The following is a 17,809-nucleotide window of genomic DNA, read 5'->3' as shown; positions in this document are numbered from 1 at the left end:
TGAAGCCTATGGTAAAGCTACATAACCTAGCATTTGTGTAATGCTTTTAATGGAGCGAACTGTTCAACGTACTGCACTCCTGGAGGGATGAGAGCTATAGTGAGTTAGGAAAGATAACTGTACATTCTCCCAGTGTCTGCGTAGGTCTCACCCCACAACCCAAAAAGATGTGCAGGGAGGTGGATTGGCCATGCTAAATTGCCCCTTAATAGGAAAAAAAAAGAATTGGATACTCTAAATGTTTTTTAAAAGATAACTTAGTGGGAGGTGAAGACAGAATCAATGGATGGGAGGCGGATTTGCGTGATGGATTGGGCTGTGTTCACAACTCTCTGTAGTTTCTTTGGCCATACCAGGCTGTGATGCAGCCAGATAGGATGCTTTCTATGGTGTATCTATAAAATGTGGTAAGAGTCAATGTGGACATGCTGAATTTCCTTCGTTTGCTGAGGAAGTATAGGCGCTGTTGTGCTTTCTTGGTTGTAGTGTCGGCATGGCTGGACACGGTCAGATTGTTGGTGATGTGCACATGGAGGAATTTGAAGCTGTCAACCATCTCAATCTCGACACATATATAGACATATATATGTCTATCTGGAACCTACCTCTTCACCCGAGGAAGGGGCTGTGCTCCGAAAGCTAGTGATTCGGAACAAACCTGTCGGACTTTAACCTGGTGTTGTAAGACTATGTAGCCATCAGAAGACCTGAGCAGAACCCAGAGATAAAGTTTTGTTCAAATTCCTCTCCTTCACTCTGGAGGTAGCACAAAGACAACGGAAACTAGAATATCAACTAGTGAAATCAAACCTGTTCCTTGCCATTCATTCTATGCCACTATTTCTCATGTCATTTTCTGACGTCAACATCATGAGAAAAGAAAAGATCATCAAGTCCATCCCATCCTGGGAGACAGGAGGAATGGGTGGATGGATTGAAGAAATGCAAAGTCCCACACAAAGCAATGTAATAATGATCAAATAATCTGTTTTAGTCATATTGGTTGAGAGACAAGTATGATCCAAAGTACTGGGGAGAATTTCTCCAACCCTTTTGCCACAAGATTCTTTATGTCCACCTGAGGGAGCAGCTGGGGACTTGGTTTAACATCTCCGCACCAAAACCAACTGCAAGCAGGTCTGTCTTGAAGTAGTGCGCAACCATGTACACCAATGGTTCACTCTTTAAAGGTGCAAATTTTGGAAAGAGGCAGAAAGGAAAAAACTGTCCTGTTCCCTCGTAAAATGTTTGTCTCTATACATGATGATGTGGTGCAGCCATTTTGATGGTACAATGCGAGTAATGAATGCTGCCCAATTCACATGTACCGGACATCTTCCGCCCAGGTTTCACGATTATAGTGGTTCTGGAACAATTTCACGACAACAGTGCACCATCACTGTCGGCATGGAGGATCATCAGTTCTCTAAAACACTGGGAGAGATCAATAGAATTTCTCTTAATGTGAAAATCTGTTTTTTTTCCAATTTTAATGGAGTAGAGGACACTTCATGAGCAAAAGCTCTAGACTATGCACATTTCAAAGAGGTCTATAATCTAGTTATAAATTATGCAGCTATATTACTGTATATAAAGTACAGAAATGGCAGAGTAGCTTATTATCTCCTTTTTAATGAATCCCATTAAAAAGTTCAATAAAGCTTGAAATTTCAGGATTTCTATTCATTCAATTACTAATCCTATCAAAAGGACATGTTTCAGATGCAACTTGTCCTCTAATTAGCAACAATGAACTAATCGAAACATCTATAATGGAAATTATCGTGACTAGTAAACATTAACTGTCAGGATCGTCATGGAAATTATTCTTACTTCAAACATTGACACCTCCAGTCTCCTCGCCCCAAAAATTGTAAAGGGTGATTCATAAATCCAGAACTGATCGGAAAAGGTTCATTTATAGTACACTAAAATGTCAGCTCATTGAAAATTCATTGGCTAAAACCGCAAGTCTCATTTAATAGGCCCTATTAAGAACCAAAACAGCAATTTAAAATTCCGACATGTAAAATGCTTGTATTCTTTATTGAAGTGACTTGAAAGAAAACATAAAATGATTCTACAGTAAACAGACTCTGAATTACCAGTCACTATCCAGGGAAAAAAGCCTTTGATTTAAAAGAACATAACCCTATAAAATGTCTTCAATAAGTCAAATCCAGATGTAATCCATAACTAACAGTGGAACTACAAAAGTAAATTGCCTGCATGCCACAAAATACAGCTGAAAACAATCCAATGCTGAAATCGCCATTAACTAAGTTAGGGAGGTCGTGAATAAACAGATATCATTTCAACACATATTAAGCAAATACAAACAATTCAACAAAAACAAATGGAGCAGACGATAATAGTTTTCAAATTTAAGATAGGCCAACAGGTGCATTTCTGTTGATAACACGGAGATAATGACATTCCATATTGTCATCAAAATAACTAACACATTTGCTGCTGCTAACAGCTAATTAAAATAAAATTGAACTAGTTAGAAACAGGCTGCTCCTATCTCAGTTGAATACTGTTGCCAACCACAACATACCATTAAAATTAGGGCTATATCCCTCAACGGATCCACAAGCATATCCAATGTCAGCCATGGCTTCATCGGTAGCATTCTTGCCACTGAATCAGAGCGCTGTGGATTCAAAGTCCACACTTGAGCACAATAATCAAGAATCACAGACAAAAATTGTGTGTGCCTTATTTCCCATGATCAATATGCTTGCAGGTTAAATGTGTGCTTTTTTAATCCTCGGAGTGATTGTCCAGATTTAAATAATCCCAGCAGCAAATCTTTTTCAAATTTTAAATGAAGTATATTATTAGACACTTCCATGCTTAAAGCGCAATGACTCACTCAACTCATACACACTATTTCACTGACAAAGATTAGATGCAGATGAAGGTGGAACAATACATGATTGTTTCAGTCGCTCTTGTAGCAGGCCTGTAGTTTATCAGACAAGTTCATGCTTTAGGTGAAGTGAAGGTTGTAATACAGAGGCTTTTCAATGAGCAGCAAAGGCATCTTGTAGTCACATTTTCAGGAGGTTGGATCTCAGGTGAGCTTTAGATGAATGACTCCCAGCTGGTTCACTGTTTTCCTCATGGAACTGCATCTGCAGAACTACTGCTTGTCGTAATTTGAAAGCAGCCAACAAATGACTTCCTCACTCTGACTTGTTCAAACTCCCTTTTGCAAAAGAGGGCGGTGTGTGAATTACACCTCCTGGGTTGTCATTTAACACCTTAAAATTCACTCAGTCTAGTTTGGATGAGGGACAATGGAAGGTCGATGGGATCCATTCACATTTGCCCAATACACATTGAGTTCCGATTGTTTCTTTTGCCCATGATGAAACAGAAAAATGGATTGGCTGGAATGCTTAGACCTTTTATTGATGGGCCGTTTTCACTAAGGAAGATACAGGAAATTTCCCAGATGTAGGGATCCAAGGATGCAAAGTTGAAAGAAATTAGTAAGTAAGGTGGCCATATTGGAGAAATCAATGGGACTCAAAAGTCGATAAGTCCTCTGGATCCCGTGGTGTTGAAAGAGGTTGCAATGGAGATAGTGGATGCATTGGTGATCATCCTCCAAAATTTTATAGGTTCTGGAATGTTTCCTGAAGAGTGGAAGGTAGCAAAAGTCACCCCACTATTTAAGGAGGGAGGGAGAGAGAAAACATATCCATACAGCAGTACGTACATCAGTAGTAGGAAAAACACAAGAATCTATTACAAAGGATGTGATAAATGAACACTTGGACATTCATGATCTGATTGGGCATAGATTTACGAATGGATAATCATGTTTGACAAACTTGGGAGAATTATTTGAGGATTTACTAAAAATTGATGAAGGAGAATCGATGGATGTAGTATATTTGGATTTTTCGGAAGGCTTTTTGATGAACTTCCCCACAGGAGGTTGATTAGCACAATAACATTGGATAGGAGGCAATATAGTGGCATGGATTAAGAATTGGCGAACAGGCAGAAAACAGAGAGGAATAAATGGGTTATTCTTGCTTTGGCAGGCTGTGGCGAGTGAGGTACCACAAAGATCAGTACTTGGGTCCCAGCTGGTCACAGTATATAACAATGATTTGGGTGTGGGGACCAAATTTAATATTTCCAAGTTCGCGGAGATACAAAACTAGGCAGAATTGCGTGGTGTGAGGAAGGTATAAAGCAGCTACAGGAGGATTTGGCCAGACTTGGCGAGTGGGCAAGAACATGGCAGATGAAATATAATGTGGAAAAATGGTAGAAGGAACAGATGTGCAGAGCTTTTTTTAAATGGTAAGAAATTAGTACGTGCAGCTGTACAAAGTGACCTGGGTGTCCTTGTCCATAAGCCACTGAAGGTAAACATGCAGGCGCAACAAGCTAAGATAAAGATGAATGGACTGTCAGCCTTTATCACAAGAGGATTTGAGTACTGGAGTAGTGAAGTCTTGTTTCAATTGTACAGGAAGCTTGGTTCGACCGCACCTGGAGTAGTGTGCGCAGTTTTGAGCGTCTTACCTCAGAAAGGATATTAGTACCAAAGGTGGAGTTCAGAAAGGTTCACCAGACTTGTTCTGGGGGTGACGACTGTCTAATGAAGAGAGATTGGGCAAACTGGGCCTGTATTCTCTACAGCAGGCTTTTTCAAACTCAGGGTCGCAGCCCACAGGCGGGTCGCGGGCCAGCCGCGGAACGATCAGTCGCGTGTTCCCGATGGCAGGAGAAGCGCCCAACAACCAGTTTTTTTTAATGCCAGCCGTGACCGGCTTTTAGGTCGAGAATGTGGGCCACCTCAGGCGGATCCAACAGCGTGTAGGCTCAGAGCCCAGTGGGTCAGGCTGCCTCCTCCTGATGTCAGTGTGCTTCCCAGGAACAAACATCTTTTTTAACACAGTGGTTAGCACAGTTGCTTCACAGCTTCATTTTCCCTGGTTCGATTCCCAGCTTGGGTCTGTGCGGAGTCTGCACGTTCTCTCTGTGGTCTGCGTGGGTTTCTTCTGGGTGTTCCCACAGTCCACCTTTGTGCAGGTTAGGTGGATTGATTGGCCATGATAAATTGCCCTTAGTGTCCAAAAAGGTCGGTCGGGGTTGCTGGTTATGGGGATAGGGTGGAGATGTGAGCTTGAGTAGGGTGTTCTTTCCAAGGGCCGGTGCAGACTCGATGGGCCGAATGGCCTCTTTCTGCACTGTATGTTCTATGATTTCACAACCGCAGTGTCTTCCCGCCAGAAGCGGCAGCAGAGAACAGGTCACGCGCCTGGCATGTACATTGACGTCACGCGGTCGGTGCTCTGGGTGCAAGATCAGGGATTCCTCCATTTTGTAGCTGCCAGCAACCAAGTAACAGGACTGTGTGAAGAACTAAAGGTGGGCCGGCACGGGGCGCGAAAGGTGGGCCGGCGCGGGGCGCGAAAAGTGGGCCGGTGCGGGGCGCGAAAGGTGGGCCGGCGCGGGGCGCGAAAGGTGGGCCGGCGCGGGGCGCGAAAGGTGGGCCGGCGCGGGGCGCGAAAGGTGGGCCGGCGCGGGGCGCGAAAGGTGGGCCGGCGCGGGGCGCGAAAGGTGGGCCGGCGCGGGGCGCGAAAGGTGGGCCGGCGCGGGGCGCGAAAGGTGGGCCGGCACGGGGCGCGAAAGGTGGGCCGGCACGGGGCGCGAAAGGTGGGCCAGCACGGGGCGCGAAAGGTGGGCCGGCACGGGGTGCGAAAGGTGAGCTGGCACGGGGTGCGAAAGGTGAGCCGGCCGGCACGGGGCGCGAAAGGTGAGCCGGCCGGCACGGGGCGCGAAAGGTGGGCCGGCACGGGGCGCGAAAGGTGGGCCGGCACGGGGCGCGAAAGGTGGGCCGGCACGGGGCGCAAAAGGTGGGCCGGCACGGGGCGCAAAAGGTGGGCCGGCGCGGGGCGCGAAAGGTGGGCCGGCACGGGGCGCGAAAGGTGGGCCGGCACGGGGCGCGAAAGGTGGGCCGGCACGGGGCGCGAAAGGTGGGCCGGCGCGGGGCGCGAAAGGTGGGCCGGCGCGGGGCGCGAAAGGTGGGCCGGCGCGGGGCGCGAAAGGTGGGCCGGCGCGGGGCGCGAAAGGTGGGCCGGCGCGGGGCGCGAAAGGTGGGCCGGCACGGGGCGCGAAAGGTGGGCCGGCACGGGGCGCGAAAGGTGGGCCGGCGCGGGGCGCGAAAGGTGGGCCGGCACGGGGCGCGAAAGGTGGGCCGGCGCGGGGCGCGAAAGGTGGGCCGGCACGGGGCACGAAAGGGGGAGTTTGAAAAATAACTGCTCGACAGTTTCGACGTATGAGGGGGTTTGGATTTGTTTATTGTCACATGCACCAAGGTAGTGAAAACTATTGTACTGCGTGCAACTCAGACAGATCATTCCGTGAAAATACATAATAAGGCAAACTTAAAATACACAATGCAAATACATAGACACAAGCATCGGGTGAAGCACACAGGAGTGTTGTACTACTCAGTAGAGAAGATGTGATCTCACTGGAACCTACAAAATACTTAAAGGAATGCAGGGTAGGTGCAGGTAAGATGTTTCTCTTGGTCGGGAAGTCTAGAACCGGGGGGGTACAATTTCAAAATAAAGGGGAAGCCACTTAGGATGGAGAGGAGAAGAAGTTTCTTTCCACAGAGGTTGTGAATTCTTGGAATTCTCTACTCGAGAGAGCTGTGGAGGTTCAGTCATAGATCATAGAATTTACAGTGCAGAAGGAGGCCATTCGGCCCATCGAGTCTGCACCGGCTCTTGGAAAGAGCACCCTACCCAAGGTCAACACCCCACCCTATCCCCATAACCCAGTAACCCCACCCACTAAGGGCAATTTTGGACACTTATGAGCAATTTATCATGGCCAATCCACCTAACCTGCACATCTTTGGACTGTGGGAGGAAACCAGAGAACCCGGAGGAAACCTACGCACACACGGGGAGGATGTGCAGACTCCACACAGACAGTGACCCAAGCCGGAATCGAACCTGGGACCCTGGAGCTGTGAAGCAATTGTGCTATCCACAATGCTACTGTGCTGCCCGTTGGAACAGTCATTGAGTAAGTTTAAGGTAGCAACTGATAGATTTCGGATTAACAGTAAAGTATAACATAGTGTAGAGGGAGGCCATTCGGCCCATCGAGACTGCACCGACCCACCCAAGCCCCCACTTCTACCCTATCCCCGTAACCCAATAACCCCTCCTAAACTTTTTGGTCACTAAGGGCAATTTATCATGGCCAACCCACCTAACTGGCACATCTACGGACACAGCGGTTAGCACTGCTACCTCACGGCGCCAAGGTCCCAGGTTCTATCTGGCCCCGAGTCACTGTCCATGTGGACTTTGCACATTCTCCACGTGTCTACGTGGCTTTCACCCCACAACCCAAAAGGATGTGAAGGGTAGGTCAATTGGCCAAGCTAAATTGCCCCTTAATTAGAAAAAAAAGAATTGGGTATTCTATATTTATATATTTTTTTTAATCAAAAAAAATGTATAAAAAGTTGTAGGGATAGTGTGCGTAAAAGGGTCACGCAGAGGGGTTCGTGGGTTGAGCAGCAAGTCAGTGCAATGGGTGGCTTTCAGTGTCCATCCCCCTTCCCAATGCTGGGTCGCTTGATCGGGCACCAAGTACTCTTGAAAGAGGACGCTTCTAAATGGCAACAGGCAAACCTGACTAGGTGTTCAGGGCTGCCTTTGGGGGGCATGGGAAGGCCGTGCCTCTTGCTTGTAATCCCTGAGCCACTAGTAAATTCCAGTGGGCTCAGGGATAATTGGTGTCACTTGGCTCAATAACGAGCCAACTTAATCATGGAAAGTTTTTCCACCACTAGTGAACAACGCACGGCATCTCCAGCAATTCAGTGGACCCGGCCTCTTATGTTTTCCTGCATTAAATCCAGCCCTATGTTACAGCTCTAGCTAATATAACTGCACAGCAACATATTACTTGTCTAGTTCAGCCACGGAAGGTTATGACATTTCGTTGCAAAACAAGAGGTCTTTGAGATCAAAAAGGTGTACAGGTAACTTTTCAAATTGATACGCATTTTAGCAGACCACTAATGCTCTTTATATGTTTGGTGAATCAATGCAGTGACATTCATGACACTGATATTGATTAGCACAACCCCCTATAAAAGTTTAATGGAAGAAATTGTGCAATTAAAAGGGGGAACTAAACACCATTAATCAAGTAATCCTCAAGTTGTATGACTTACTTAATGACTCAATTTTTGCTTTCCTATTTTGGAAATCCTTTTTAGATATTACCTTGTGCATAGTCCCACGAGTACAATATTCTCTACATATGTAAGTACTGCATATATCTGTCAAAATAAAAAAAATTAACTTGCATCATTTTCTGCGCAAGGTCCAAAAGGAAAAATCTACACACTTGGGAATTTAGCACCAGATTACAAAATAGCCACCTAAATGCTTTAACATTTTTATTATTTCAGCAGAATGAAGTATCATCTTGCCTCAACTGGTGCTATTATTGGATGTTTCGATCATTAAATATTTATACACATCTGCCAAAATGATCAATGTTTTCAAACACGAAATTCTTCTGCAACAAATACAAAACTATTCAGTAGGTAATATGCTGCATTTAACAGCAGGAAAAAGCACGGAAATATAGGAACGCAAAATTACATTGACAATTATAATATCTAAATAAGAATTTTTTAATATACATACACTAAGATTTACGACAAAAAAAAACTGTCAGCAAGAATCTGTATGCATCAGATTCAAGAATGGGATTTCCTGACACCTTTACTTCATTAGGTTGCAACAAACTCATATCCTCCCTGAGCTCTCAAAACAGCCACGTACAAAACAAAAACAAGCATGTTAGACATGTCTGTTTCATATCTTTTCTAATGAACCTGGTATTTAGGAAAGGACTAACGAATGTTAAAATGAACTGATTTAATAAGAGTTAAACATGTGTATAACGTAAGCCCTCCATCGCACTTTAAATGATGCCAGTCTATTATCAGTGTAAATTTTAAGCTATATTATAATGGTGTTATTATGATGATCCTTCCTGCAAGGTGAAACATTACCAACTGGCAGGATAACAAAGGCCATTGTGTAAGACATGTATATACTAGAACTTTGCTCAAAACAGGCATCCAATGAAAATCCATGTCAACTTCAGCTTTAAATATGTAATAGAATCCATAGCACTCTACCTAGGCCCACTACCCCACCCTAGCCTCATAACCCTGTGCATTGATCATGGCAAATTCACCTAACCGACAAATCTCTGGACTGTGGGATGAAACCGGAGCACCGGAGGAAACCCGCGTAGACACGGGGAGAACGTGCAAACGCCTCACAGATAGTCACCCAAGGCCGAAATCAAACTTGGGTTCCGGCGCGGTAAGGCAGCAGTGCTAAACACTGTGCACTCTCCATGAATCTATGGATTTAACTGACTCTTAATTAATGTGTATGTAATCACAATTGTGTCATTATAAAAAAAATCCAAGTTTCAAAAATCCTACATAATGCAAGGCCTTCAAAAGCAAATTTTTACATTGAATGGGAACCAATAACCAAGTTAATCCACTGGATAAAAGCAAATTACTGCAGATGCTGGAATCTGAAACCAAAGATAAAATGCTGGAAAATCTCAGCAGGTCTGGCAGCATCTGTAGGGAGAGAAAAGAGCTAACTTTTGATGCTTTGACAAAGGGTCATCTGGACTCGAAACATTAGTTCTTTTCTCTCCCTACAGATGCTGCCAGACCTGCTGAGATTTTCCAGCATTTTCTCTTTGGGACCAAATTAATCCAATTGGTAGCTGAAACCTGTAGTCAAGGATGGTCACAGGTTCAAAGTCTGATTCCGATCAAGTTAATGAATTTTAATCAAGAAAAATCAACCAGATCTTGTTCCCTCGCCAGCCATCCAGCCTAGAAGTGACCAATGGTCAAAGAAAGGACCAGGTTCAGCTGTGATATTACCCTGTGGATGAATATGCCAACAGTCACCATTAATGAACATATGTGAATGAAGGCCATTGGGTGTGGTACTGAAGACAGTGTGTCCAGAATCATATTCCATCACAGACTGAATTATTACCCCATGGGGGAAGTGGCATCGTAAAGATTTTTTATGGCAGAAATACAAACTTGACATAAATGGAGCCTAATCTTTCAGGTTCAAATTGTACAAAATACATTTCAATTTGATTTTCCTTAAATAAAATCTTAAAACAAATTTCCTTTAAAAACCGGAACAATATCCAACTCCTCGCACAAATTCACATTTATTTTAACCAACAATAACTTTCTAGGTAGCAATTCTCCATTTATCTGAAGTCAGTGATTAACCGCCTTGGAACATGGTGTGCAGCCTTTTTGTCACAAGAATAATCGTTGAATGCTAGATTCCTACAGCACAGAGGAAGGTTATTCATTGGCTCTTTGAAAAAGCTATCACCCTCGTCCCATACACCAATGTTTTCCCATAACCCTGCAAATTAGTCCACTTCAAGTACCTTACCAATGTCCAAATGCTCATAATGTATTCTAGATCTTAAAGACCATCTGTGTGAAGACGTTTTTCTTCAAAAGGTCTTATAACAGTTATTGTACAAAGTGGAACGTGAGCTTTACCTTTCCAGCAAAGCAAAAAAAATCCATTTTCAAATCAGGAGCAAATATCTGAGCTTGATAAAATTGCCTAATATTTGAAACGCAAATATTTGTGCATTGTCGCAGTATTTCCAATTCATTTTAACTAGCAGTCGAAAGCAAGAATCGTACAAGAAATGTTCAAGAAGTAATCAATGGGTGGCACAGTGATTAGCACTGCTGCCTCACAGCTCCAGGGTCCCGGGTTCAATTCCGGCCTCGGGTGACTACCCGTGTGGAGTTTGCACTTTCTCCCCGTGTCTGCGTGGGTTTCCTCTGGGTGCTCCGGTTTACTCCCACATCTTACACAAAGGTGTGCAGGTCAGGTGGATTGGCCATGCTAAATTGCCCTTAGTGTCCAAAAGGTTAGGTGGGTTACTGGGTTAGGTTGGAGGTGTAGGCTTAAGTAGGCTGCTCTTTCCAAGGGCCGGTGCAGACTCGATAGGCCGAATGGCCTCCTTCTATGCTGTAAATTCTATGATTCTATCCCTAATTCATAAACATATTATTCCAAAATTGTGTTTTTCATGTAGATGACATTTTTTTTAAATTTAGAGTGCCCAATTCATTTTTTCCAATTAAGGGGCAATTTAGTGTGGCCAATCCACCTAGCCTGCACATCTTTTGGGTTGTGGGGGCGAAACCCACGCAACACAAGGAGAATGTGCAAACTCCACACGGACAGTGACCCAGAGCCAGGATCGAACCTGGGACCTCGGCGCCACGAGGCAACAGGGCTAACCCACTGCGCCACCGCACCCTTTCACGGAGATGAAATAACTAGTGGTGAGAAGTAGATGTTGAAGGAGCATTCTCTGTATAACATGGGAGGTTTACTAACCTTGCAGTTTTCTTCCAAAACATCCATTTATTTAAATTCCCAAGACAAACAGTTAACAGTTCAATTCAACTACTAGAACTCGCATACCCTCAATCAGCACCTGCACTTTGAACTCAAGATTCCGAACCAACATTGAAGGGACAGAAAAAGGCAACAAACATCTCAAAATGTTTAGCAGCTCCCCATTAGGCGCTTCACAGATTTGATACATTCTTGGACCTCAACAGTCACTGAAATTAGCATTTGAAGTGGTCCAATTAAAATAGTTGGAAGTGGAGATTTACTGCCACAAAAAGTTTATTAATGACTACCTTTCACCCTTTTACACCAAAGTGGGTGCAGCAAAAAGATGAAATATGAAATATTAATCGCTGCTTGAACAAATAAGAACTGCATGCTCAACTATTAAATGAGTTTGAAATTTTACTTTTAAAAAAATACTAACTTCTGCTTTCAGTTAAGGAAAATAATTGATATCCTAAAAGTAACAAGCAACATTTTAGTGCTCAAAGCAAGTAAATTGAACTTCAGCCTCCACAACATGCACAATTCCAGTAATAGGTTACAGCTTTTACTGCACAAATTAAAATCTAATGGCATTGCTCGTGAAATTAAAATTGAAGTGTGCAAAATTAAAATGTTTGTTCGCTATACACAAATTTTGTAATAACAGCTTCAAATTTCTGGGAATGCTCATTCCTCAATGAGGTTAAAGTAACCTTGAGCGATGTTTGAGTCTAAACTGCTTAATTAATTATAATGTTCATACTGTCTAAATCTTTCCCCAAAACCTTATCAAAATTATGGGCATCACATGTGTGGTGACAGACAAAATATTGCTATAGTTTGCCTACGTAATTCTGGAGTTGAATTTAATTTGAATAGTTTAGTTTTCAAAATGGATGTTAGTTATTCATCACATGACACCAGACAATCACATGAGAATTTACCCCATGGCCAAATCGCAATCTTGGAACAAAGTGCTTTCTAATTTTGTCTTTCATTTGAGAAACCAATAATCATGTCTTAATACTTTTTACATATTTAAATGTTTTAAAGAATTCAAAATACCAGCAACGTACCATAACATGACATCTGTAAGAGTCAAATGCTTTTATAACCACAGATTGTTGGCAATTCTTTTCAGATATTACATTTCACAAACAAAATCAAAAATGGATGAACCTTCATGTTTATGGTTTATGACTATAATCGTCCTCCAAGGTTTAAATTGAACTCATTTAGCATCCTTTGGTGAATAGAATTTCCTAATTTCTTGTTATAAATGCCTTCATAAAATGAGGCATGCTTTGCTTCAACAGGTCAGCATTTGTTTTTTTCAAAAGCTCAGGACTTAGTCAACATTATATTTTTACTTGTATACTATAGCACTGAAAAACAAACACATTAACAGATTCCCTCGAGGCTGGTATACATTTTACAACCTTCACTTCCTTTTCTATTGTTATATGTGAAGGTAGACGACTTGCCCACTTGCCACACTAACAGCTCTGACCTAAACTTTACATCAATCTATTTGATAAACACCATTTCTCTACACCAAGTACTGTATGTACAAAACATTTCAAGAAGCATTCAAATGCTTATACAAGTGACAGTCAGGTTTGAGTTTGCAGGAAAATGTAGTGTTTTTTTTTACCATTCAAGCCTTCAAATGTCACCTCTTCAGAAAGTGAATTTTACCTTACTGCAGTTTAAATGTCATAACTGAAGCAACACAAAGAATTCACATCAACACGTCATACCAAGAGAGCTCAACCAATACGAAAAAAATTGTTGAAATAAAATTGAAATCATGTTTTATCTGAAGCGCCACAATATTTTCTTTTGTAAGCGTACTCAAATCAGTGCATAAATCTTAAAGTAATTCAATTCCAGGAGCAGACCATTACAGCACACCACAACTCCTCTAATGCTGCACAAGAACATGCCTTATTCTGGGTATCAAGTGGCAGTGCTGTTGTGTTATTCTTTAATTATATACAAATAGGTTTTTTTTTAAAGTAAACTTGCACATTCAAAACAGATGCTCTTGGGGTCAAAGACTCAGTTTGATTAGAAATCTTGCCACTTGCATTATAGACTTTGTTGGAACTACAAGCAGTGTTCACTGTGAAGCCAGTGGTGGCACGAACGCTTCACTGATCTTACTTAGCACCATTAATCACGACGGTTTACCAGAAAAAGGACCAATCTGCAGATATACTGTGCACATTAACTCAACTTATTCTGGTGATCAACATTATGGCGTTTCAACTGGGTGTATTTAACAAACTGCTCTAAGAAATTAGGCTGCTTTGAAAACTGCTAGGAATAAAGCAACACACCTTAACTGCTTCCCAGTTAGGTGCTCATGCTGTTAAATATTGCTCTGATTCAGGAATTCATTTTTCAGGTTTAAGTAAAATCATTTGCACTTTGATACATTTTCCACCAAAGTTACTTCAGGCTTACGGACTTGGGTTTCTTCAGGCTTGTTGACTCATGAATTTGATCTCACGAGATCAGTGACATTTTGGGCAATTATGCTTTGAAATAGGCCTATATAGTCTTTAAATGGCAGAAAACATCTGCTTGGTTCAACTAAATTTAAATTGGTCCAGGCCCATGTTATCCTAGCATCTACTTAAGTTTTAAAATGCAGTTCACATAGAAGTTAGCCAAAGAGTTTGAAGTCATTTATAAGTTATAATAACAAAGATTTAGCATTAATTCATTTGAAGAACAAGCAATGAAATGATCTTTTAACTGCCACTGTAAAATGGATGATTCATCTCATTTGGCGTTCACTGACAATAGCTGGCATGACCATGACCCCCATTTCAGAAGGCGTTATATTTACAACCAAAACTGTGGATGCTGTAAAATCCCACAAATTACTTTTCATAAAACTTCATTGCGTTGCCAGAATTATCCCTTGTTTTGAAATTATTAATCGCGGAGCTAAAGGAAGCCTTAAAAGGTGCTACATTTTTAAACTGTGGTATTGTGCTACTATTAACAGCTCCCAACGAGAATTGTTGTGTAAATCAAGATTAACACTGAATAATCAGTGTCAAAAGTAGTTTCATTCAGATCTCTTAAGTTGTCTGTTACCTCCTGTGCTATATATGTTGCAAAAAAGTGGAATAACAGAAATATAAGGAACTGTGTGACTTCATATGTCAGAAGTATTGATTATTTTTTAGTACCCTTATTAAAAAGAAATGCAGAATTTAAGGAAATAACCCAAGTACTTTTACATTTTTAAAGTCTGTTGATTGAAACACTATCTCCCAAGTGTACAACAAATCAGAGTATTGTGCACATAATTCATGTTTCTTCCCACACTTGCATTTGCTGTAAAGTGCCATAAAAAGATAAAAGTTACAGCTAATGTTATATGGAAGGATTGGTTCCAGATTTTAAAGAATATGTTGTTTATAAGCGTACTGCACGTTAGTACTATAAATCCATTTGTCAAATTTACACAAATTCTTTCTGATCTTTGCTTCCTGTGGACAATAGCACAGCTGTTGTAAACATAGCATAGTGCAACACATCAACACAGAGAAAAAAACGTAAATAGTGCAAGATGATTTACAGTGTACTCAAGCTGTACAGGCAAAATTCATTTTACAGCAGTAATTAGGAGCTTGCCATTGTAGTCGTGGTGTGGTATTTTGTTCTGGTCACTGGGGAATGAGGAAACAAAGATAACAGAGGAAATTGTGCACTGTATATTCAGATCCTGCTTGGTGTAATGTCAAACACACTGAATGAAGAGTTGAAGCTCAGAAACATGAAACAAAACTCAAGCAAACGCACTAATGCATAAAAACCCGCTAAAACAAACAGACCAAGTCATTAAAATTTGTTACTGAAGACCACTCGCTGATGCATCACTTTCAACAGCCATAGAAAATACTAATGTAATCCTAGCCAATTCTATCATGCAGTCAGATCGAATGACATTCCTAGAGCTGCCTGCCAAACACCAATTGCCAAAGTACAATAATCACTCAAGTACTCTAGGTTTCAGAAGCTTTTCTATCAACAGTTCCAGAGTAGTGTTTTTTTGTGTATGTGTGTGTGTATAAAACACTTTTTTGTCTTTTTAATTTTCTCGGTGTATAATTAAGACTGCTGGGTGGCTGACTGGGCACGCTGTGCTCCGTGGTGATCGGAGACACATGTGCAACACAGTAGCATGGAGATGATAATGAGACAAAGGCAATAAAGCTTTTTTGATTTCTCCACAAAACAAACCTTATACATTAACAGGTCAAGCAGGTCTTACTTTAGTGGTCAGTGTTTGCTAGATCCAAGGCATTGTGTAAACACATGATAAAAAGCTAATCACATACTTTGCTACAGTCACCAGACAAAAACATAAAAGGCATTCCACTTTCAGACACTCCCACACAAGTTCTGCCACATTAGAAAAATAGTGAGAAAAGAGATAACTGAAAAGGAAAAAGGGTTTTGTTTCAGCTTTCATTTTTTTCATGCCAGCCCTTCCTCTCAGCCGAGGCTGTACAATCTGTTAATCTTCAGAATTCCTGGAGGTGACAGCAACAACTTTACCGCAATTCTAGCAGCTGTTCAGCTGACCCCAGTGGACCTTCTCCGTGGCCTGGGCCTAATCCAACAACCAGGCTAAACAATGTCAGCGCTGCTGTATCCGTTAACAGCCACAGCCCATGGAGAGAAGGCACTTGCTAACAAAGAGGCCTGCTGCTTTGCTTCTCAGTCAAGCTTGGCCAGGACAGGGCTGCCAAGTTAAAAAGAGCACACCGTTGTACATGTACAGCAAAGGAAATCAGAGCTGAATGGTTACCGGAGTCAGTGCAGATTGTGGTTTCTTTCACACTCTACGCTCAGCTGTGCTGCAGACACTCCACATGCCTGACGTAGTCTTCTTTATCCAGACACCAATGAAGGAGAACAAACCTCCAACAACAAGCACCAGGAAAAACCAGGACTGGAGCCCAATACACAAAGGAGCTGGATTGTGATTGATGACTGTTCTTAATGGCATGGCCAGCCAGAAAATGCATCAGCAAGCAAGATATTAGAGACAGTATCCCTGGAGTCATCTGCATCTCAGATCCATAGCTATCGCGTGGAATATAAATGCACAGCCCCGGCGAACACATGCGGATCAAAAAAGGATCGACAGGAAAGAGAACTGTTTGTCAAGTGCCTTTTGACAATTCAAAGCAGCAGGCCAGGAAGCGTTTCTTTGCTCCAGAATGCAAAGGGGCTCCAAGCAAGCATTTGGACGGCAGCTAATTAAAATATTGCCGCCCCAAAACTCCTGGTTATAAATTAAAGGCGCACAAAATATTATTTTATCAGGCGAGCTCATCAAACAGTTGTGCCTCCCTCGTCCTGAAAGCATGACAGATCAATAAAAATTGAACACCACGTAGCTTTAGCTTTCTGCGCTGAGACGCACTCCCCATAAGAGGCGCCTCGTGGGAAAAACACTGCTTGAAAATAAGCTCCATAACCAAGTGTCTTTGTAAGTGTTCCACACCTGTCATAGATGGAATCAATCCCAAATTCCCCAAACCACAGAAGCAGGCATGCCATTTTTAACCGTGAATTAATCAAAGACAATTTTTCTAATCAACTATGGATGTACATGGGGAATAAGAAAACAGCAATGAATACTATTATTCCCAACAACAAAGCGTACATTAATTCTTGAGGACTATGATTGAAGCTCACGAGAGAGGGTAACATGAAATGCTCCAAAGTAGTTTGTGTTGGGTTGTTAAATAGCCTTTCAACCAGGTCAGCAAACAGAACCACTTGACTAAATTAGCATTAACATACTTTGTTTCTAACCACTCTACTTTCCATTGTTTGAGCCAATATATTTTAAAAGCGGGATTTTAGAAGATATTCTTCAGGCAGACAGTACAGCCATATTCAGATGTGTTTTAGTAAATTGGGCACAACAGTAAGAGCTATATTATTTTTTTTAAATAAATTTAGAGTACCTAATTCATTTTTTCCAATTAAGGGGAAATTTGGCGTGGTCCAGAGGCGAGGGCATCTGGTCTCTCCAGCACAAAGTTTAGTGCTTGTGCCATTTGGTTTTTGTAGAAACGTGGTGTGAATTGTTTTAATAATCAGAGTATGCATCCCCCCCACCCCCTCCCCGTACATTGGTACTGAGGGGAGGGTACCCCATTTCTCCAACACAAAATTAGTGTTTGTACCATTTGTCCTTGTATATATTTTTTACTGTTTTAATAAAAAGATATGGCCAATCCACCTACCCTGCA

At 42.1% G+C, this 17,809-nt stretch overlaps 1 protein-coding gene across 11 annotated transcripts in view; it reads right to left on the bottom strand.

Moving 5' to 3' along the window:
• rerea (arginine-glutamic acid dipeptide (RE) repeats a) overlaps positions 1-17,809 on the bottom strand; it is a 708,059-nt gene that overhangs the window by 584,888 nt on the left and 105,362 nt on the right. The window contains exon 1 of one of the 11 annotated variants that reach the window (XM_072477933.1): positions 16,351-16,480. The exons of 9 other annotated variants lie outside the window; for them this stretch is intronic. The gene's annotated coding sequence lies outside the window, so the exon portion shown is untranslated. Of the gene's footprint in view, positions 1-16,350; positions 16,481-17,809 lie in introns of those variants that run through there. One more of the 11 variants, XM_072477932.1, reaches the window with a different exon arrangement.

This window comes from Scyliorhinus torazame, chromosome 16 (genome assembly GCF_047496885.1).
Source record: "Scyliorhinus torazame isolate Kashiwa2021f chromosome 16, sScyTor2.1, whole genome shotgun sequence".
In the NCBI taxonomy this organism is placed as follows: Eukaryota; Metazoa; Chordata; class Chondrichthyes; order Carcharhiniformes; family Scyliorhinidae; genus Scyliorhinus; species Scyliorhinus torazame.
The sequence above is the reverse complement of the archived record's forward strand: the minus strand, read 5'-3'. Positions and strand labels throughout refer to the sequence as shown.